Source organism: Cololabis saira, chromosome 21 (assembly GCF_033807715.1).
Source record: "Cololabis saira isolate AMF1-May2022 chromosome 21, fColSai1.1, whole genome shotgun sequence".
Classification (NCBI taxonomy): domain Eukaryota; kingdom Metazoa; phylum Chordata; class Actinopteri; order Beloniformes; family Belonidae; genus Cololabis; species Cololabis saira.
The window spans coordinates 4,435,814-4,459,090 of NC_084607.1; the positions used below are offsets into that span (position 1 = coordinate 4,435,814).

Sequence of the window (23,277 nt, forward strand, 5' to 3'; positions counted from 1 at the left end):
GTACGGCTCCAACTTAGCAGGTCACAAACACGGAGGACCCAGTCCCCCCGACCCCCCCTTCCCTCCACCGTCCCCTGGTTCTGCGGAGTGCTGTGAAACAACACGTTTCTGGGCTGAGAATGGAAGTGAAATGGTAATCCTGCGCCAGGCGAAGCGTTCGCGCCTCGCCAGATGCTTAGTTCTGAAATTTGCCTAATTGCCATGCTCAGATCAATCCTTTTTACTCAGCCAGATGAAACTGCCAAAGTGTTTTTGCGAGCGTTTTGTTGGCCCAATATGCTTTTCTTTCTTCTCCTTCCCCCCCAATCCCTCTTCCCCTCTTCCACCTCTTTCGTTTGCAAAGATTTGTGTTTCCCCAACAAAGGACCCGGGAGAGGTTTCGATCTCCGTGATGTATCCACGCACAACCGGATGTTCCTCCACAACCATGGCAGACCTGAGTGCCCATTAGCCATGGTGTTGCAGTCGGGGTGGGGGGGGGTGTGGGGGGGTGGGTTATCCATCTCACCCACCTCCACCCGCCCCCCACCCCTCCAAAGTACACCCACTCCTCATATGGCTCAGACACATGCCGTGGGCGGACTAAATGAGGCTCTTTGATCAAAGGGCAGCGAGTAGGAATGGACACTAACTTACTGACCCACCACCCCCCACTCCCCAACACACACACACACTTGAGAGCAAATGCTGAATGAGACAGGAGAATAAAAACCAGCTTATTTGTGCAGCTGCCGCTGGAGTCGTTGTGAACGGCACACACACACACATGCCCGGTGCATCCTGGGCAACGGACGCAGCAAGGGGGGAAGCATCCATCTATGATTCATCTCCCATCTGCACAGGCAACACTCCTCGCATCATCATGAGAAACGACTGCGCGACCCACAACTCCTCATCTCAGCATGATGATGACATAAGAGCAGCGTCGCTTGGAATAAGAAAAATAAGAATAATAAAAAGAGCGGCGAGCAGGGTGAGCAGTGAGAGCGGTGCATGAATCAGAAGTTTAGTCAACAGTGAGGGACCCCGGCGCCCCGGCGGCCAACCGGCCAACCAACCGGCCGGCCGGCGGACGGGCCGGACCGCTCTGCTTGTCAACAACGTCCCCGACGGCTCCCACACAACTACCTCCTCACGAGACCAAGACCCGCCCCAACATCCCTTCGGCAGCTCCTCCATCCTGCAAGAGGAAGGACCTCCGAACGGCAGCTCGGCTTGCTTGCAGCGGCAGCAGCGATGATCCTTTTTCTCTCTCCTCCCCTCTTCCCTCTCCATTTCTGTGCATGCTCTCTCATTCCTTTCTGTCTACACTTCTTTTCCTGCCTTCCCGCGCTGCTGCTGCTGCTGCCGCCGCCACCGCCGCTGCTGCTGACTGCTGCTGCATTTGGCGCGTCGGATGAGAACATAAAAGAGCAAAGAACGGAAAAAAAAAAGAAAGAGGTGGAGGAGGAGAGGGTGGGAGGGGATGGGGATGGGGGGGGGTAGACAAACCGATGTTAGGGGAGGCTGGAGAAGCCGAATTAGCATGAGAATACTCACAGTGTTGTTGCTGAAGGAGCGCGGGGACGGGAGCGCGGCACCGGTCCCTCCGTCAGATACAACCTGCACAGGATTGAAGAGGAAAAAAAAAAAAGAAAACTAGGCTGTGAGAGCGGCAAAGCGAGAATGGAAAGGAGGAGGAGGAGGAGGAGGAGGAGAAGAGAGCAGGACAAGGAGGAGGAGGAGAAGAAGAGGAAGAAGAAGAAGAGAAGAAGAAGAAGAAGAGGGAGGAGGAGGAGGGAGCTGAGCATCTAATGCGCGACGCACCAACAGGAGCCCAAGTGAAGAAAGAAAGGATTCCTTCAGCAGCGTGTTTGGGCAGTGATGCTGCGCGTGAGTGTGTGTGCATATGTGTGTGTGCATATGTGTGTGTGTGCATATGTGTGTGTGTGTGTGCATGTGTGTGTGTGTGTGTCTGTGGTGATGGAGGGGGTCGAGGAGGTAAGAAGCTGTTTTAGGGAAATGTAAAAATGTTGTACTTGGAAACATCTGATCTGTGGTCCACCTACTTCCTTATCACTACCTCACTCTCCCGTAGCACTCTTCTCACTCTCTCACTCCCTCTCTCTCTCTCTCTCTCACACACACACACACACACACACCGAGGGATTCTGCTGCTACGGGGAAGCTATCACCCTCATTGTTGTACACTGCTGATGGAGGGAGGGCACCGCCGGATCTCCCACCCGCCCACGCCACCCGGCCCAACCCCCCCAGGCCGGCCCAACCCCCCCAGGCCGGCCCGCCCCCCCCAGGCCGGCCCGCCCCCCCCACCACCACCACCATCTCCACCTTCGATGTACAGTGAGAGAGAAAGCTCCAACTGAATGGAAGCAGTCCCAGTGGCATTGAGGCAATTATAGATGCTGCTGGCGCTGTTTTCCTGCCTCTTCTTCTTCTTTTTTTTTGTTTTCTCGTCCTTCCCTCCTCTTTCGTGTTCCCTTCATCCACCTCTCGGGCTGATGGAGGGTCTGCTTTCTCCGCTCTCTCTCCGAAACATATGCCACTATTAATACGACTGCTGTCACCTCAGCTGCTCGGGTCAGATCCCCTCCGTCCGTCCGTCGGCCGCCTCCACCCTCTCATCGAGGTAAAGCCCAGCCCAGGCCCGGTACCCGGTACCCGACAGCGCCGGGGGGAAGTGCCGCCGAGAGGTGAGATGTATCTCAATCCTGCCGATCTCACCGGGCCACGCCGGGTACGAACACGCGGTATGGACAAAAAAATGTATCCCGATAATTTCTGGCATTTATCCCAATAACGATAAAAAAAATACCAATACAAAAAGTGTCATCAACGGGAATCTTTCTTTCTTTCTTTCTTTCTTCTTTCTTGCATTTATCCAAATAACGATAGTCGTTTTCTTTCTTTCTTTCCTTCTTTCTTTCTGGCATTTATCCCAATAACGATAGCCCTTTCTTTATTTCTTTCAGGCTCATTTCTTTCTTTCTTTCTTTCTTTCTTTCTTTCTTTCTTTCTTTCTTTCTTTCTTTCTACGATAGCCGTTTCTTTCTTTCTTTCTTTCTTTCTTCTTTCTTTCTTTCTTTCTTTCTTCTTTCTTTCTTTCTTTCTTTCTTTCTTTCTTTCTTTCTTTCTTTCTTTCTTTCTTTCTTTCTTTCTTTCTTTCTTTCTTTCTTTTATCCAAATAACGATAGTCGTTTCTTTCTTTCTTTCCTTCTTTCTTTTTGGCATTTATCCAATAACGATAGCCGTTTCTTTCTTTCTTTCTTTCATCCCAATAACGATAGTCGTTTCTTTCTTTCTTTCTTTCTTTCTTTCTTTCTTTCTTTCTTTCTTTCTTTCTTTCTTTCTTTCTTTCTTTCTTTCTTCTTTCTTTCTTTCCTTTCTTTCTTTCTTTCTTTCTTCCTTGCATTTATCCAAATAACGATAGTCGTTTCTTTCTTTCTTTCTTTCTTTCCTTCTTTCTTTTTGGCATTTATCCAAATAACGATAGTCGTTTCTTTCTTTCTTTCTTTCTTTCTTTTTGGCATTTATCCCAATAACGATAGTCGTTCCTTTCTCTTTCTTTCTTTCTTTCTTTCTTTCTTTCTTTCTTTCTTTCTTTCTTTCTTTCTTTCTTTCTTTCTTTCTTTCTTTCTTTCTTTCTTTCTTTCTTCTTTCTTTCTTTCTTTCTTTCTTTCTTTCTTTCTCTCTTTCTTTCTTTCTTTCTTTCTCATTTCCTCAATTTATCGTTTTTACCGTGAGATGGCAAATTCTTACCGTGGGAATTTTATTGACGGTTTATCGTGAACGGTAAAATATCACCCATCCCTACCGCAGGAACAACTTTAAAAACATTTTTTTTTTTGCATTTTGTCTCCCCGACCGCTGCGAAACCGGGCCGAACATATATCACCGTCAAACGAGTCAGACGCCTCGGCCTCTAATCAGGTGAACCCCCCCCCCAACGCCCCCCCGCCTCTCCCGCTTCCCCTCCGCCCCCGCGAGCTGCAATCCCTGCAGCCACCGCTGCACTTTATCTCCCCTCAATTAACATCTTCTGAGCGAGCCTCTATTATCTTAACCGCGCAGAAGCAGCGAGGTCCTCCGAGGAGCCGGCGTGGAGGACGGCCGAGCCGTGGACGGAGAGAGGGCTCCCAGCGCCGCCGCGGCCGCCGCCGCTGCAACTTCAATCCGCAGGCCTAATTAAAGCCAGAGTCAGACATGACAAACGGGCGAGCAAACGGAGGTGCTACGGCGTTTGCCGGCGCGAGCACGCGTGCAGCCCGAGGATTCTCTTTGTGAGGATTATCTTGCCAGGAAGCAGCAGCCACGTTCACGTCAGCATCATGACAACATCGTCTAAATCTCTTCTGACAGTTTCGCTCAGTTTGATTGTGTTTATTTTCTTTTCTGTCGACGCATCGCGGAGTCCCCGCATCCCAGATAAATCACTCTCTGTACGGGGGGAGAGGAGGAGCGAGGATGCTGGGAAAAAAGTCAAGGACTCCAGTGAAACACACCAGTAGAGCTCATTTCTTCTTCTTCTTCTTCTCCTGTAAAATACTCATCTGTTCGGTTGCCCTCGACAACTTCACTTTCACCCTGTGAAGCAATCAGCCCACCCATCAAGTTGCCCTCTTTGTCCTTGCTACTGCCTGACAACAACAGCGAAGGCCGACCCCCCCCCCCACCCCGGCACTCTGGCCATGGGGGCCGGACTATTAAGAGTATTCTGTTACTGTTAGGTTAACCTGTCACACCTGGATGTGGCTCCGTCTATCGCCTGGTGGCTGTGAAAGTGGAGGGGTTAAAACTGCATCAGCACTGGCCCACACTGGGCTGGGAGCTGCTTTAAAAACAGAGGGGGGTCTCTGGGATCCGTGTACAGTATCATCCGTTTTTCAAAATAAAACCAAAAGTAAGAAGGACGAAAAAACATTCTCAGTATTTTTCAGTATTCGTTTCCAAACTAAGATGAAAAATGGATAACGCCAAATTTTTTCCCGGAAAAAACGGATAAAAACTGTAAAAAACACAGATAACGAACAGTTTTATCATTTTTTTCAGTTCAGTGAACCGGAAGAATCCGTGTATCATTCGTTTTTCAAAATAAAACCAAAAGTAAGAAGAGGACAAAAAAACATTCTCAGTATTTTCTCAGTATTCGTTTCCAAACTAAGATGAAAAATTGATAACGCCTCATTTTTTTCCGTATGCTCAAATGAATGATGGAAAAAAACGGATAACAACGGTAAAAAAACACAGATAACGAACAGTTTTATAAATTTTTTCAGTTCAGTGAACCGGAAGAATACGTGTATCATTCGTTTTTCAAAATAAAATCAAAAGTAAGAAAAGGAAAAAAAAAAAACGAATTTTCTCAGTGTTTGTTTCCTAACTAAAATGAAAGTTTTCGATTTTATGCTCAAATGAACGATGGAAAAAAACGGAAGTCGACCGCTTTATCCAATATTTGATCTGAAGCAAGGTCAGTGAGCCGGAAGTGACCGTCGCTGCCTTTACTGCGCGGCTCTGCAAAACAAGCATACTGGCCGGACTTGAGGATCATTTAGAGAAGCTTTTTGAGCTTGGTAAAACACACGCCAAGATTTCTACCACGCTGCAGCAGTTCGGTGTTCAGAGGTGGTCGGGAATGTAGTGTGAGAAGATTCTGTGGTCAACACCAACTAAAGCGAAAAGAAAAAATTTGTCAAATGCATTAAAACCAGACTCAAAAAAGCTTAAAGCTACTTCACAGAAGACTACAGTATTTAGCAAGGTTGGAAAATGGATATTTATGTACTCTTCCGAGAAGAGGGTCACTCTGACGACAGACGATATGACCACGGAGAAAATAAGTGTCATTTTCCAGGTTTGACGGAAAATAATGTGACAATTAGAGAACTGTTGTCGGACTGGTGGGACAACAGAATGGCAGTAGCCGCCCAATGTGATTTAGACCTTAAACTGCGCTTGTATAACATTATAGGCGATCACAAAACATTATTTCCAAAAGAAATAATGAATGGAATGAAAAGTTTGGAGAGAAAATTGGCTCAAAACATTTGTGTGTGCGTATTATCTGGTTTGTGCGTAACTTGCTCGAAGTTACGGACAAAACGATAATTACGAATTCAAAAATCGCCTGATACACACGCACAAAGCTATAGATTCGCAAAAATGGTTTTGAGACTCTTTTCACGCCCAGATCCGTCTGTACATTAAGGTGTGCATTTAAGGACTGGTGGAAAGCTGGGTCATCTGAACTCTTCATCTGAGTCCAGCGGTATTTCCCTTGATACTTAGTGAAGGGAGAAAAAATATGTTTTGTGTCCTGAAATTGCACTGAATTCCCAAAACACAGTCTGCACCTGCTGTTTATTATAACAAATGTGACTGTGAGAGAGGCGCTTGTTCACACGGGAGAGCTCCCCTTTGTGAACCAAGACTTAGCGTGAGAGCTTGGCGTGAGAGCTTGCAACCCCCTCCACGAGATGTCGTATAAAGACGGAGCCAGCCGGAAGTTCGGGTCGGAGTCTGCTGCGGGTCTAGTGCACGACGCCCAGCGGGTTTTCGGCTACTCTGCCCGGACTGTCCGGCTCTCCAGTCCTTCTGTGTTGAGGTAAGAGGTACACCGCCTAGCCCTGTGTAATTGTCTGTTGCTTTGCCATTTGCGGGGGATAACTTGACACAGAGTTATCCTAGCAAAAGAGCAATTGTGTGTGAGTCTTTCTATATCCACTGCTAGCTAATAAATGTATTCATATATATTATAGCTAAAGCGAGTGTGTATGTGATTCATTTTTGCACAGCCGACCACTCTCGAGCCTCCGTAAGTGATTTTCTCCCAAAACACTTAGTTACCTATATCTCAGCGTGGTTATAACACCTTTACTTTGTAATATTCTAAAATTCCTTATATGACAGGAACAAATGTATGTTTCCATCATTCCAAAAAACGAGTCGTTATCGGTTTTCAGAATCGGAAAAGAAGTTATATTGCCACGTAGTTTAACACACACAAGGAATTTTGTTGTGGTGATTTGTGCAATACAAAAGAACAAATAATATTAAAAGAGTAATGGGTCGGAGTAATGAGTCTGTACAAAGGTGACCTAGGATTGTGCGTTAATGTGACGCACAAGGTCAGAGGTAGTTAAGAAACGAAATACTGAGAAAATGGTCTTTTCCCTTTTCTTACTTTTGGTTTTATTTTGAAAAACAAATGATACCCCGGATTCTCCGGCCACGTGGGTTTCCTCTCGCCTCCGCCGCGACTCGGGGAGGAGCTGCTCCATCAGGGATGAAGGAGCTGATGTATCGACTAAGATCAGCGAGCGCCTCAGACGTCGTGGGGAAGTGATTAAGAGGCAGACTAGTGATCACCGGATGACAGGGGTCAATCCCCTGTTGGGCGCTCGGGTTCGGCGGCGTCAGGCTGGATACTTAGCCCCAACACGGCGGCGAGACACTCAACTGTGCCAGTGCATAAAATGTCACATCCGAATTCACCCCCTTTGCCAAAGTTCAAAGAAAAAACAACGACGGGCGAACGCTTTGGTTATTAAAAAATTCATATCGTAATGAAACAGCCGCGTTCCCATCTTCACTTATCCCCCCGCAGCAAACACGCCGCTCCTCTTTTCATGGGATCCATCATGGAGGGCCACAATTAAGTGACTAATTTGATTAGGAGATAATGTGAGTCCCACTTAATGGAAAGGACAGACTTCACAACACAGGCAGATTAGTTTGGTGGATGCCTGCTTATTAATTAAGACAGCCCTGCGTGTTCCACGTCCAGTCAAATGCACAGATGCAGTTTTAATGGTGTCAGGCTATGAGACACGTAAGACAAGTGAAAATGGTACCCCCCCCCAAATATAAGAACAAAAAATAAAAGATGATGAAAACTGAAAATAACCATTGAATGTTTTAATTAAACATGCAAAAACTTCTTCTTAAAAACTTTGGGTGTACATATGCATTAATTAGCCATCGACGGTGTAAAAGGTAGCTGAGCTGGTCGCCACAGCGACGGCACGCCATTAAACCCATTCAAATTAGCCTCCGACGTGTCATTCAGTAGTTCCATGCATCAATAATCCTTTTAAAACACGAATATTGCAATAACCCGAATTTGCACGACCACGTAAACACCAATAACGCCTTTGAATAACCCAAATTTGCGCATATTCCGGTTTTTACAAACCCGATATGAACCCTGGGTTACTCCTTTTAAACCTGAATATTGGGTCATGTAAACGCCAAACGGAATATCCCCATCAAACGGAACATTAATTTGTTTTCTGCACATGCTCTGTTCACAAGGAATCCTGGTCTTTTGAGTCCAGGAAGTTCTTATAAACACGGAGAAACCAAGACCAGGAGGAGACTAATCACTTCATAAATGTAATGAAGGATATGAACATTTTCTGCATTTCTAGACGGTAGAAAGTACCGGGATAGCGAGATTTACAAGAAGGTGAGCGAAAAGTTGCGCGAAGCAGCATTTGTTTTGAATTTGGATACAGGAAGAAGAAGCGGAAATGACGCTAATTGCGTCATCACGTTCTCCGTGCGTCGCTGGTTTGATCCAGATATCCCGAATGATTAATTACCATGTAGACAGGGATAACCCTTTTTGCTCACGCATGTAAACGGAATATTCCGGATGTTTCAGTAACCGGAATATTAGCAATAACCGAATTTTGACTGCATGTAAACGTAGTCAGTGTAGAGCCTTCAGAGGAATCGGATCTCTGCTGATCGCCGCTGCCCCCCCCGCCATTTGAAGACTTCAAATAAAACCCAAAACCATTTATTATACACTAGAAAACAATCATTAAGGCTGACTTCTCGCCTTGTCTGAGTGGCTTTAGAAAAACAAGCCACGGACGCCAGGGTCCCCGTGCGTGCAGCCATCTCCTCTCTGAGTCTGAACTTCAGCACATTTGTTTGTGACTCAGGTCCCCATGCCCCCCCAAATGGTCGCCCATCGCACATGGACAATAAGCCAGATGGATCTGCGGCGTGACAATTCCCGAGTTTCCCGTAGGGAAAGGTAAAAAACCACAAATGGAAGCATGAGAGATTACTGTATTTGCGACAGTCCTTGAGTTTGTGCTGGGTATCTGGCCGGTGTGTTTAGGCGCCACCGCCACGTCTCATTCTGGGCACACAGCACATTCCCAAGCGCTCTATTTACGGTGGCCGAGTCCCCGCCGCGCGGCGCGGGAACAGTATAATCTCCCAGCGGTATTCTGGGTGCGTGAATCTGCTGGTGTTGCCCGTGCATACCAATGGCAACCTCACCTCTGCCTGAGGAGTTACGACGTTTGAAGAAAAGAAAAAACTAAACTGCAAACCGGTGAATGGATGCTGGAAGGGTCTGGCACCCCCCCCCCCCACCTCATTCCCATCACCATCCCCACCCCGGTGCCTCGCACCACCTGACTACACGGTGCTGGATTCAATCACGCAGCTGTGTTAAGCAGGTAGACACCTGCAGCACCTCGCTCCGAGGACGACGACGCTACGCAACTTAATTTGACGAGAGAGCAGGGCTTCTGAAAACGGGCAGTTTTGAAAAAATAAATACCGTATTTTATGCACTATAAGTAGGGATGGGCGTATGGACTAAAAAATGTATCACGATCATTTCTGCATTTATCCCGATAACGATAAAAATGACAATTAAAAAAAATACCAATTCAACTCCACCTTTGTAACTATAAATCTATCACCACATTCAGTCTTTGGAGCCAAAGCACTGCTCTAAAAGATACTAAATACTACTAAGCTACACCAAGTAAATTGAATTAATAAAATAACAATTAAATGAGTTACACCTGTACTGCAAAACTGGAATGACTCAGATCCGCCATGTTTGTTACACAAAATCCTCATCAACGGGAATTTATCTATCTTTCTGGCTCATTTCCTTCCTTCCTTCCTTCCTTCCTTCCTTCCTTCCTTCCTTCCTTCCTTCCTTCCTTCCTTCCTTCCTTCCTTCCTTCCTTCCTTCCTTCCTTCCTTCCTTCCTTCCTTCCTTCCTTCCTTCCTTCCTTCCTTCCTTCCTTCCTTCCTTCCTTCCTTCCTTCCTTCCTTCCTTCCTTCCTTCCTTCCTTCTTCCTTCCTTCCTTCCTTCCTTCCTTCCTTCCTTCCTTCCTTCCTTCCTCCTTCCTTCCTTCCTTCCTTCCTTCCTTCCTTCCTTCCTTCCTTCCTTCCTTCCTTCCTTCCTTCCTTCCTTAGCTTTACACAAAAACGTCGTCAACGGGAATTTATCATTTTTATCGTGAGATACAAATTCTTACCGTGGGGAATTTTTTTTGACCGGTTTATCGTGAACGGTAAAATATCACCCATTCCTAACTATGACCCTTAAAATCCTTACATTTTTTCAAAAATAAGCAGTGTTCTTACTGACCTCAGATCAGTTTTGAGCTCAGAAATCTCTCAACATATTTTAGTGCCGCTATCGCTGGCAACGATGAACCAATCAGAGAACAGGACGCTTACCTGCTCCACTTTTTATTGGTGGATTTGTGGAAGATGAATGATTTAAAATGTGAAAGTATTTTTCGTTTTAGTTACAACTGAACGATATTCTGATTATTGTGATAAAGGTCGACTTACCAGACTGTTTTGGTTTATTATGTTTTGCGCCTTAAAATCCGGGGCGCCTTATGTATGAATGTTGTTCTTACTGAGCCAGAACTCAAAAATCTGTTAAAGGTTTTATTGACTTTGGTAGCGACAAAGCCGCTCCGTACGATCGATGCTCGGACCGTTCAGACACATTGAAGTCGGTCCTTGGTTGGATACGGGTTGCACTGTCAGATAACTAACTATGTAGCGCTGAACAGCAACCATCATCCAACATCTAGTCCACGTTACCTTACTGTAATCAGACGTCAACGTCTAATAATAAAAACGTCATGGAGTAAAAAATCCAGTTATCAAATCTACATCATAATCAGTTATAATCAAATGTTGGAATACAACGTTGTTCCAACCTCACACTAACTTCAGGTGTTGCTATCGCTGGCAACGATGAACCAATCAGAGAACAGGACGTAGTACGACGCAACTTTTTATTGGTGGATTCATGGAAGACGAATGATTTAAAATGTGAAAGTATTTTTCTGTTTTAGTTACAACTGAACGATATTCTGAGTTATTGTGAATAAAATTCGACTCACCAGACGGTTTAGTGTAGCTTTATACGTTATATCAGGCGCCTTATGTATGAAAATAGACCCGTTCATTGATATTGCGCCTGATGGTCCATAAAATACAGTAAATAAATAGGTTCAGCCGCTGAATCTCGCCCCTTCAGATCACAGGAGAGGGACTTCATGAGGGAATATGCCAGTTATAAAAATCTGTTAGTGAAGAGCGTGTGCTCGTACTTGCAGGGTTTGATAAAGCCCCAGGGTGGCCAGGCTTCATAAACCCCTGGCAAGGGCTGGTGTCTGTAAAGACCCGAGCGCCCTCCCTGGTGGGTGCGCTATGACGAGGCCGTGGCTCGTCTCCGGCGGCGCCGTCTGCCGAGAGCGGGGCGAGCCCAGGGTGAGCGCCAACCCGACGAGGCTGTGATGGAGGGAAGCTTCGCAGAGCCTCTGTTCTCTCACCAGGGGATCCCCCCCCACCACACACACACACACATCATTTAGCGCCTCATGCAGATCGCTGCTAGTGGCAACACAGCCCTCTGGGCCCGGGGAATTAATGTAGCAAGCAATGGCAGAAGTGATTTATTAAAATAACAGCCTGATGAGAGCGGGGCCGGAGATGCTCTTCCTCAGCTCATCCCCGCCGACGCCGGGGGAGGAAATGGAACCGTATAGGTTCTGCAGCGAGCGAAGAGCCCCAGAGAAAGTGGACAGCCACTACACAAATTGTGCAACAGTCCTGGCTGTCATTGCTTATTTATTTACCCTCTTTCCATTTGAGTCAGGCCTTGTATTAAATTGATCCCTCCTGCCGCGTTTTGCCTTGTTGAACAAGAGCAAAGCCCCGTTAAGTGTCTGTGAAAGGCTGGTGATTGTGTTTGCAGCACCCCGGGTGTGCGGCGGCCGTCCGCTCCCCTCTATCTCCTCCGGACAGACGGGATTAGAGGCTGAGAGAGGGGCTGAATGACCCTCTTGGGGGGTTGGGTTAGGCGGGAGACGGGCAAGCGCTGAGAAGCCTGCTTTGGAGCCTCGCTACCAAAACATGCAGCGACAAATACGAGCCAACCCGGGCCCATTCACTCATTCCCCAAGTCACAGATGCACAAAGAATTTAAACTTAGCTTCCACATCCATAAGATGCATCCACAAGCTTCGCCCCGGGCAAGGTTGGTGCGGACCATGAGCATTAGCTCCTGCACCTCCAGAGGGCTCCTGCATTTACATATGGAGATGTAAACACATCTGCTTTGCTCTTCAGCGTATCATATCCATAGGTTCCTTTTCCTGAGCTCCGATGCTGTTCTTTCAAACAGCTAATGAAGATTGGGGCAAATTCCTGGTAATCTCAGTCCTGACTGACTTTGCAGAAGGCTTGCAGGGAGATACTGAGTGGGGGGGGGGGGGGGTAAAGTGGCTTTCGTCTATGAAAATTATGACTAAATATCGTTGTCAACGAACCTTTATCTCCTGAGGAAAACAAGACGCAACGAAAATGCTGGTCATGCGACGATAATTAAATAATGCAATATCGTAGAGGAATAAAAACCAGACTAAGATGTGGATTACAAAATAAAAACTCTGCTAAAATGTGTCTTCATTTTCATTGACCAAAACGAGACGAAACGTGCTACCAAAGATCCTTAATGTCCATGTTTTCAGTAGTTTCCTCTGGTTTAGTTCTGCTGGGTGACGTCATGTCCTCAATCCCAGTTATAGGGTCCTTTCAGTTATAATAACTGCTGTTCATGTATTACTTTCTTGTGTACTAGTATAACCAGATTTCATCTTATGGTGTACTGCATACTGCAACAGTTCGTATACTGCAGTCCTACGCCAGTCTTAGGCCAGCCCTACGCCAGTCTTAGCCCAGTCCTACGCCAGTCTTAGCCCAGCCCTACGCCAGTCTTAGGCCAGTCTTAGCCCAGTCTTACGCCAGTCTTAGGCCAGTCTTATCTCAGTCTAGGCCAGTCTTAGCCCAGTCCTACGCCAGTCCTACGCCAGTCCTACGCCAGTCTTTGGCCAGTCCTACGCCAGTCTTTGGCCAGTCCTACGCCAGTCTTTGGCCAGTCCTACGCCAGTCTTAGCCCAGCCCTACGCCAGTCTTACCCCAGCCCTACGCCAGTCTTAGCCCAGTCCTACGCCAGTCTTAGCCCAGCCCTACGCCAGTCTTAGCCCAGTCCTACGCCAGTCTTAGCCCAGTCCTACGCCAGTCTTAACCCAGTCCTACGCCAGTCTTAGCCCAGTCCTACGCCAGTCTTAGCCCAGCCCTGAGCCAGCCCTACGCCAGTCTTAGCCCAGCACTATGCCAGTCTTATCTCAGTCCTACGCCAGTCCTACGCCAGTCTTAGCCCAGTCCTACGCCAGTCTTAGCCCAGTCCTACGCCAGTCTTAGCCCAGTCCTACCCCAGTCTTAGCCCAGTCCTACGCCAGTCTTAGCCCAGCCCTACGCCAGTCTTAGCCCAGCCCTACGCCAGTCCTACGCCAGTCTTATGCCAGTCCTACGCCAGTCTTATGCCAGTCCTACGCCAGTCTTATGCCAGCCCTACGCCAGCCTTAGGCCAGTCCTACGCCAGTCTTAGGTGAGTCCTACGCCAGTCTTAGGACAGCCCTACGCCAGTCTTAGCCCAGTCCTACGCCAGTCTTACCTCAGTCTTACGCCAGTCTTAGGCCAGCCCTACGCCAGTCCTAGGCCAGTCCTACGCCAGTCTTAGGCCAGCCCTACGCCAGTCTTAGGCCAGCCCTACGCCAGTCTTAGCCCAGCCCTACGCCAGTCCTAGCCCAGCCCTACGCCAGTCCTACGCCAGTCCTACGCCAGTCCTACGCCAGTCCTACGCCAGTCCTAACCCAGCCCTACGCCAGTCCTAGGTCAGTCCTACGCCAGTCCTATGCCAGTCTTAGCCCAGTCCTACGCCAGTCTTAGCCCAGTCCTACGCCAGTCTTAGCCCAGTCCTACGCCAGTCTTAGTCCAGTCCTACGCCAGTCTTAGCCCAGTCCTATGCCAGTCTTAGCCCAGTCCTACGCCAGTCTTAGGCCAGCCCTAGGCCAGTCCTACGCCAGTCTTATCTCAGTCCTACGACAGTCTTAGGCCAGTCCTACGCCAGTCCTACGCCAGTCTTAGCCCAGTCCTACGCCAGTCTTAGCCCAGTCCTACGCCAGTCTTAGGCAAGTCGTAGGCCAGTCCTACGCCAGTCTTAGCCCAGTCCTACGCCAGTCTTAGGCAAGTCGTAGGCCAGTCCTACACCAGTCTTAGCCCAGTGCTACGCCAGTCCTAGCCCAGCCCTACGCCAGTCCTAGGTCAGTCCTACGCCAGTCCTATGCCAGTCTTAGCCCAGTCCTACGCCAGTCTTAGCCCAGTCCTACGCCAGTCTTAGTCCAGTCCTACGCCAGTCTTAGCCCAGTCCTACGCCAGTCTTAGCCCAGTCCTACGCCAGTCTTAGGCCAGCCCTAGGCCAGTCCTACGCCAGTCTTATCTCAGTCCTACGACAGTCTTAGGCCAGTCCTACGCCAGTCCTACGCCAGTCTTAGCCCAGTCCTACGCCAGTCTTAGCCCAGTCCTACGCCAGTCTTAGCCCAGTGCTACGCCAGTCCTAGCCCAGCCCTACGCCAGTCCTAGGTCAGTCCTACGCCAGTCCTATGCCAGTCTTAGCCCAGTCCTACGCCAGTCTTAGCCCAGTCCTACGCCAGTCTTAGTCCAGTCCTACGCCAGTCTTAGCCCAGTCCTACGCCAGTCTTAGCCCAGTCCTACGCCAGTCTTAGGCCAGCCCTAGGCCAGTCCTACGCCAGTCTTATCTCAGTCCTACGACAGTCTTAGGCCAGTCCTACGCCAGTCCTACGCCAGTCTTAGCCCAGTCCTACGCCAGTCTTAGCCCAGTCCTACGCCAGTCTTAGCCCAGTGCTACGCCAGTCCTAGCCCAGCCCTACGCCAGTCCTAGGTCAGTCCTACGCCAGTCCTATGCCAGTCTTAGCCCAGTCCTACGCCAGTCTTAGCCCAGTCCTACGCCAGTCTTAGTCCAGTCCTACGCCAGTCTTAGCCCAGTCCTACGCCAGTCTTAGCCCAGTCCTACGCCAGTCTTAGGCCAGCCCTAGGCCAGTCCTACGCCAGTCTTATCTCAGTCCTACGACAGTCTTAGGCCAGTCCTACGCCAGTCCTACGCCAGTCTTAGCCCAGTCCTACGCCAGTCTTAGCCCAGTCCTACGCCAGTCTTAGGCAAGTCGTAGGCCAGTCCTACGCCAGTCTTAGCCCAGTCCTACGCCAGTCTTAGCCCAGTCCTACGCCAGTCTTAGCCCAGTCTTAGGCCAGTCCTACGCCAGTCTTAGCCCAGTCCTAGGCCAGTCTTAGCCCAGTCTTAGGCCAGTCCTACGCCAGTCTTAGCCCAGTCCTACGCCAGTCTTAGCCCAGTCCTACACCCGTCTTAGCCCAGTCCAATGCCAGTCCTACGCCAGTCTTAGCCTAGTCCTACGCCAGTCTTAGCCCAGCCCTACGCCAGTCTTAGCCCAGTCCTACACCCGTCTTAGCCCAGTCCAACGCCAGTCTTACGCCAGTCTTAGCCCAGTCCTACGCCAGTCTTAGCCCAGTCCTACGCCAGTCTTAGCCCAGCCCTACGCCAGTCTTAGCCCAGCCCTACGCCAGTCTTAGCCCAGTCCTACACCAGTCTTAGCCCAGTCCTACACCAGTCCTAGCCCAGTCCTAGGCCAGTCTTAGCCCAGTCCCCAGCCAGTCCTACGCCAGTCTTAGCCCAGTCTTAGCCCAGTCCTACGCCAGTCTTAGCCCAGTCCTACGCCAGTCTTAGGCCAGTCCTACGCCAGTCTTAGGCCAGTCCTACGCCAGTCTTAGGCCAGCCCTACGCCAGTCCTACGCTAGTCTTAGGCCAGTCTTATCTCAGTCCTACGCCAGTCTTAGCCCAGTCCTACGCTAGTCTTACGCCAGTCTTAGCCCAGTCCTACGCCAGTCTTAGCCCAGTCCTACGTCAGTCTTACGCCAGTCTTAGCCCAGTCCTACGCCAGTCTTAGCCCAGTCCTACGTCAGTCTTACGCCAGTCTTACCCCAGTACTACGCCAATCCAACGCGTGATCTGGCTCCAGTTTCTATAAAACGGCAGTGTTTGAAACTGCAAAGACAACACCTTGATTAAATAAGAAGTTGCATTATATATATAATATTCGTTTACTTCTTAAACGTCTGGCGGACACTGTCATCCAGAGGGGCTTACTCTACATAGTCATTTCATATAAGCACCCGAGTAGAAAGGTTAAATTAAGAGCGGCTCGAAAACAGAAACAAAAAAATCTCGTCTAAAATTACTGTTTTGAATATAATCAGTTAGAAAAGGAATTCAAGCAAAGTGGCTCTTTATTTTTAAATTTTATTTCAGGAGATGCTGGTAAACTCGGGTACAAATTTAGAAAGACTGAAGTCAAAATCTGGGGGTGGAAATTCTCCTCCTTTCTAAAAAAAATAAAAATAAAAAATAAAAATGGAAGCCTAGAAAAAATAGCTTTAGCTCAGCTCCCCGAGAAGCTGTGCCGCATATCTCCCCGCCTGCTCTATCTGATCCGCGGAGCCCCCGGGGGATGTTACTGTACAGCTCCCCGTCAGAGCAGCGGAGCAGCACTCATTCACATCAAGGAGCACACTTTGAATCCATTCACATGGGGTGATTACGATGCCGGGCACCTTCCTCGGCAGGGCAGATAAGTGGAGAGGCTCCAGTTGGCATTTTCATCTCACACACCTCATCAAACACCGGGTCTTTGTCGTCATGCGTTACATTTGAATAAAGCTAAGTTGGATTTTTTTTTTTTTTTTTTTTTTTTTAAGCATTGTGAAAACTCATCAAGCCGCCGTCCAGCGAGGCCCTTGTCTCTCCCAGCAAATAACTCTCGGTTACCTTATTCAAACTGAAAGTGGCAGGGCTTAAATCAAATCAAGTCAAATCAAATTGCGCTTGGATGAAAAAGTGAGGAGTCAGGAGGGACAGGAAAAAAAAGGCTTAAAAAAAACGAGTTGCAGCCACGTTTTCTCAGAGGCGAAGTTATTTCTACCCCTTTAACAGCTCAGAGCAACAATTTACAAAATAAAGCAGGTGAATTCGCACAAAGGTAGCTTGAAAGCAGCGACTGTTTTGTCAAAGTCGCCGTCGAGCAGAGCGGATGGTAAAGGAGGTCAGCGGAGGGAAAAGAAAGATCAGACGGAGCCTCCGATACCACGATTCAATGAATAATTGTACGACTAAATGATAAAAGAAACATAAGGAAAGCGCATGCGTTTATCTTCGTCTGAGACGACGCTTCACTCCCGACGAGATGACGCAACGCTGGACGGGAAACAAAAGGCGGGCCGAGAGGAAAAGCAGCGAGAAAGAGACCTCGAATTGTGCCGGCTTCCTCTGCCTTCAGCTTGAACTTTCCTGGCAAAGATTAAATAAAATAACAATGGGTTTCCATAGCAATAACAGTGGAGCACATAACTAAGTATTATGAGACATGGGAAGAATCGGAGAGGGTGGTGGGGGAGACTCGGCTTTTATCTGCCAGCGGCAACGCTCCATCATCAAAGCTCTGCTCAACTTCCAGGGCCAAGACCGAGAGACACCAGTGGATCATTAGTCTCCAGTGGAAATGACAGTCATTTATCCCAGCTTTTTTCTTCTTCTCCTCTTTCACAAAAGTTGAGAGAACTGAAAGGAGGTTTGCAGTAAGGCTGGGTATCGATTCAAATGTAAAGAATCGATTCGATTCCGATTCTTAAGATTCGGAATCGATTATCACGATTTGATTCGATTCGATATTGATTTGGCTTAGTGTTATTTAAAATGTTTTTTGAGCTGTTGCCTGAATGACTGTAAAATAACTAGTAACTAGTAATAACAATAATGATTGTGAAATAACTAAGAAATAAATAACTCAAACAGGACTTTCAATATCCATTTAAAGTGCAAAAAAAGAAAGAAATTGCAACAGTTCATGCAGTAAACAAATCATTTTAGCTTGTCTAATTTATTCTGTCACCACACACACATATTGCCATGAAGCACCTGGCATTTTTTCAGAAGTGTCATGACAAACTGTGTGTCCGACTACTGGGATTAAAGTTCACCTGGTAAAAATGGAGAAAAAAAAATAAAAAATAAAAAAATCGATCTTTAGACATAAGAATCGATTTTTAGGAATTAATATGAGAATCGATTTAGAATTTTTTCAACACAGGCCTAGTTTGTAGGATGGAGGGATTATTCTTTTATTATTCTAATGTGGACTCACTTCTGCACGTGCACACCGAGAAATTGTCTGTTTATATCCATCTTTTCTGAACGCTGTTTTTTTTGTTCTTGCTATTATTTCAATACAATGTATTTTTCTTGGTGAGAACTTTGAATAAGCCCATTTAGGGCTTCCTTTCTCACCTGCACATATTTTCATGCTTTTTATGTTCATTTAAACTTTTGTACCGTTTTTTTATGTTGTGCAAATAAACAAATCAAATCAAATCAATTCTCTCCATCGTAAAAACCTCCTTACACTTTCAGAAAGATGGAGCAATTTTTTTTTTACATTTTTATTTCCAAGGAAGTGGATTTCTCTGGACACTAACCCGACTCCCTTCAGGCTACCTGCACAGGTAGGAAGCCTGCGGTGTGACGGGGGCTCCTCTTCCTGTGAAGCACCGGCCTATAGCAGCAACATCAATACGCTGAACTTCTCCTGCCGAGTACCTGAGCTCCCCTGCATGACCCGCTCCTCCTTTATCTATTCTGTTTAAAGATACCGGGATGCAGGAGGAGCTTGATTACCTCCCGGGACCCCCCCGCTCCTCCCGCCCCGCTCCTCTTTAAGTTTGCCAAGTGAGAAAGTCCTCAGAAGTTTGTTGACAGATCTCCGCTCGCTGCAGCGGGAGGGAGCGATGGACATGGTAACCTTGGCTCTCCAAAAGGACAAACGGAGAGTTTTGAAAGATCAAGTGGGAGGGATTTTGTTTATAGAGGAGACTGACAGTAACAGGATGGTACAGGGAACGCAGGTGTGCACGGGGGATATATATGCATATAATTAAATATATATAAATGGCAGCATACGTGTTAGAGTTTTCTAAAATTCCTCTTCTACTTATTGAGGTGTGATCAAGATAAAGCACCATCACAAGAATCCCTCTCTTGTGAGGAGGAATACAAATGAGAGCCTAAAGGAAAGAACGCCTGGCAAGCAGCTAAAGAAATTTAAATACATTAAATAAGAGGGCTTTTATTGCTTTGCTGTTTTCATATATGAATACATGATGTGTTGATGTGCAGTCAGACAAGGCTGCTTATAAATACTGAGAGGTAGAGGCAAAAAACTGCACTCCTGAAACAGTGTTTTTGGAGCTACAAGGACTTCTTTTCTTTCGCTCTTAACTGGCTCGAGGCTCTGCAGACGCGAAGGTGATGTGGAGACTACTTTTTCTGCTTTTTTAATCACAACCCTGAGACTTTTAATTCATTCATTTGTATTTGCAGCTATTGAAAAAGAACCCATATTTGTCAGATTTCCAAGTCAAGTGTCCATTTGTGTTGTTGCAGAGTCAGATAACTCAAATACTGTACAAATCTGCCTGCAGTTTCCAGCATTTTTCTGGCAGCCAGCCACCCCGCTTTGGTTTATAAGTTGTTTTGTCTGTTTTAAACTGTGCAACAATATTCAACATTGCCATCAATGTAACAATCGGAATATACGTTCCCTGTTTCAAAATGATATAACCACCACCCCTTATGTTATTGCCCCTTATGTCTGGTTTTGGTGATGACTTAAATTGGAAGAACATCTGGACTCTTCCATACAAATACCTTCTTAGAAATAAAGTGAGGGAAATCTCTTTTAAAATGTTACATAAGTATTACCCTGCTAATCATTATCTTCTTAAATTCAAAAGAGATATTTGTGTTGACTGTTCGTTGTGTGAAATGTCTCCTGAAACACTGGTACACCTGTTTTGGCAATGTCCCTACACTAACACATTCTGGAAAGATGTATCCCGATTTATTATAGATAAAATTGACTCTGACTTCACTCTGTATTGGAAAAATGTATTGTTTGGTTTCATCAGTAATGAAAGAAACAAATCTAAAGAATCTTTTGTAATCAATTTAATAATTATTCTTGCCAAGTTTTATATTCATAAATCCAGATTCAGTCATTCAGCCCTTTTTCTAATTTTTGAGAATGAAACCAAACAATACTTGAGTTCCATCTCTGACTCAAATAACAAAAAAGCTGTCGAAACTGTTAATGTATGCTCTCTATTTAAGGTGTTTGTTTAAAAATCCCCCTGGCTCCTGTGTTGTTGTACTTTTATGTATTAATAACTGTTTTGTATGTCTGTCTGTTTATGTTTTTTGTAATATGAGAACTATTCAATAAAGCTTGTAAAAAAAAAAAAAAAACATTGCCATCAATGTATGTTTAGATGCCTCTCTGTGCAAAGTGTGTTTAAAAACTGTCTTTTGGGGCCCCAAGTTAAAAGTTCACAGGTGGCCCCTCCAATTAATTAACCAACCATATATAGTCCATAATCAAACAATCACAAAAATGTGAAATTAATACTTTTTTTTCCTGAATAGTCCACATTTGCATTGTTTCATAATAAGATAAAACACCACTGGAACACAACACACACTTATTTCCATCCGTGCACCTTGGTAGCTCGTTTTCTAATTTCCTTACCAATTAATTTCATAACTTACCATTCTAAGCTTGACAGATGAGTTCGGCTTAATTTGATTTGATAGCTGAAGGACGACTTTTGTCCGAGATAGTTATTTTATTTGCAGCGTTATTTCAGAGTAAACTCATTGATTGCAGGTGTGTTACTGTGACGTCACGATTAGCAGGACACACAAAGCTGCTCTGAGTTAAATTCCCTTATGTATTATCTTATTAATGTATTATCTTATTATCTGCAGTACTCACCACCTTTTTGACGCTTTTTTCTGCTCTTTGTGTTTGTTTTTCCTTCTTTTCCCACTGCCAGGTGGATAGTTTCTCTTCGTTTTTCGGCAGGTTTGTTCACCTGACGCAGTCAGAGCTGGGGCCCCTTTAGGGACTTCTCTGTCATTGCAAATACTCCTTATTGTCACTGCTAAGTTCCCATTCAGAGCCGGTCGGCCGTCGGGGACCCCCTTTCTGCTCGTTGACTCGTGTTAAAAAGTCCAATTTAGCGCAGAAATAAACATATTTACAGCCTGGTTAAAAAAAAACTAAAAACATTTTGTTCTCATTGTTTGATTTCACACCCATGACCGCTCTGAGGGGGGTGATTTTCTTTTGTACAACCACGAGAGTTTATATCAAGCAATACATTAATTTGTAATATGATTGACTGGCAGTCGGTTCAACCAATCCCCAGCCGTTATCACTTCCTCATTAGTAATCATCATTGATTGACCTGTTGGGAAGTGGCCTCTGATTATAATATATTTTTTTTCATTCATTCACACAATATAAAAAGTATAATGAACAGATTTTGAAAAAAGAAAAAAAAATGATAATAATAATAATGCAAATATTATTAACAATAGTTTGTATCATTATGAATGCATGAAAGGCAATATTTAAATTAAAAACCAACAAAGGCTTTTTCCTCTCTTTGACAATTAAGTGACGGCCATCAAAAATAGTTTTGGCTTTTCAATTCCTCAAAAATGTATTTAGATGATGAAACATAAACATAACAAATGGAAGATTTGTCATGCAGAGTTGACACATTTACAAATTACATTGGTGTTTTGATGAATAAACAGTGAAAGCCAGGGACTTAACCCTCCTATTGTCCTCATTTTCTGAATATACCAAGTGTCCTCCGGGTCAAAATGACCGGTCTTCAGTAAACCCCCATTTTAAGCACCTTAATTGAATTTTAAACACCAAATGTCATCTTGCTTGAAGAAACAACTTGTCAATAATCACAAAAGTTTTCCCTCTTCATTTGTATTTCTATAGGTAAAGAAAAAAATTTGCAAAAAGGAGTTTTGAATGCATTTTTATTCATCCCAGTTTCTTTTTTTTTCTCCAGTGAACAATTTAAGATAATGTGCAAAACAAAAATATCCAATATAACATATCCCATTCATCTAATTAGCACAGGGCAGTATGCAAGTGCACAGCCTTTGCAGATGTATTTATTACACCTGCAGCACACAGTATAGTCCTTCTTTTGAGGGCAGAAATGACATCTCTTCCTCTTACTCGCCCTAGCTGGGGAAGTTACATTTCAAGTTAAAAAAATATTGTTTAAAGGATTTTGGGTAGTTTTTTAACAGTGGCGGGTCATTGTGACCCGAGGACAACAGGAGGGTTAAAAGTGTGACGTCAGAGTTTGGGCTGGTATTTCTCTCGTTTACATGACGTAGCTCATCCAGATTTTAGATGGATTTTTTTGGATGGGAAAAAATAAAAATTGTATTATTTTCAACAACCTCTCCATCCGTAAGCAACAGCTAAATGAGTAAAAATGAAATTCAGACCTTGTTACCTTCTCATTATATTAATAAATCTAAAAAAACACCATGGTTTAAGACAATTACAAGGTAATACAATCTGTAATGTCAAATAAAATACCAGGCTGTCATTTAAATGACATAGATGTGACATAGAATTGTCAAATTGATTTAATTCACCGTATGAATTGTTACAGATTACTTTTGTAATAAAGTATTTGACACGGTCTTTGTACGTTTGGACCGTATAGAAACGTAATTCTTGCCATTTAAAGAATATAATGTGTACCTGCTGTACTCTACTGTCCTTACTTTTTAACAACTTGTGCTTTTTATTAATTTACCTCTTTATTATAATTTTATTTCATTTTGTTTGTTGTTTATGTTTTAATTGTGCCACTTTTAATGTTGATGTAAAGCACTTTGAATTACCTTGTGTTGAATTGTGCTATACCGGGGGTCAGCAACCCGCGGCTCTAGAGGGCTCTTTAGCGCCGCCCTAGTGGCTCCCTGGAGCTTTTTCAAAAATGTTTGACCTTTTTTTCCTTTTTTTTCTTTTTTTCCTTTTTTTCTTCTTTTTAATTTTTTTTCCTTTTTTTCTTTTTTTCCCTTTTTTCTTATTTTTTTTCCTTTTTTTCTCTTTTTTTCTT

General features: G+C 45.4%; 1 long non-coding RNA gene across 1 annotated transcript in view; it reads right to left on the minus strand.

Annotated features, from left to right (window-relative positions):
- Nucleotides 1-23,277, minus strand: part of LOC133422408 (uncharacterized) — a 453,225-nt gene that overhangs the window by 102,331 nt on the left and 327,617 nt on the right. Inside the window, exon 4 of the long non-coding RNA XR_009770741.1 lies at nt 1,540-1,602. This is a non-coding gene — a long non-coding RNA (uncharacterized LOC133422408). The remainder of the gene's footprint in view (nt 1-1,539; nt 1,603-23,277) is intronic.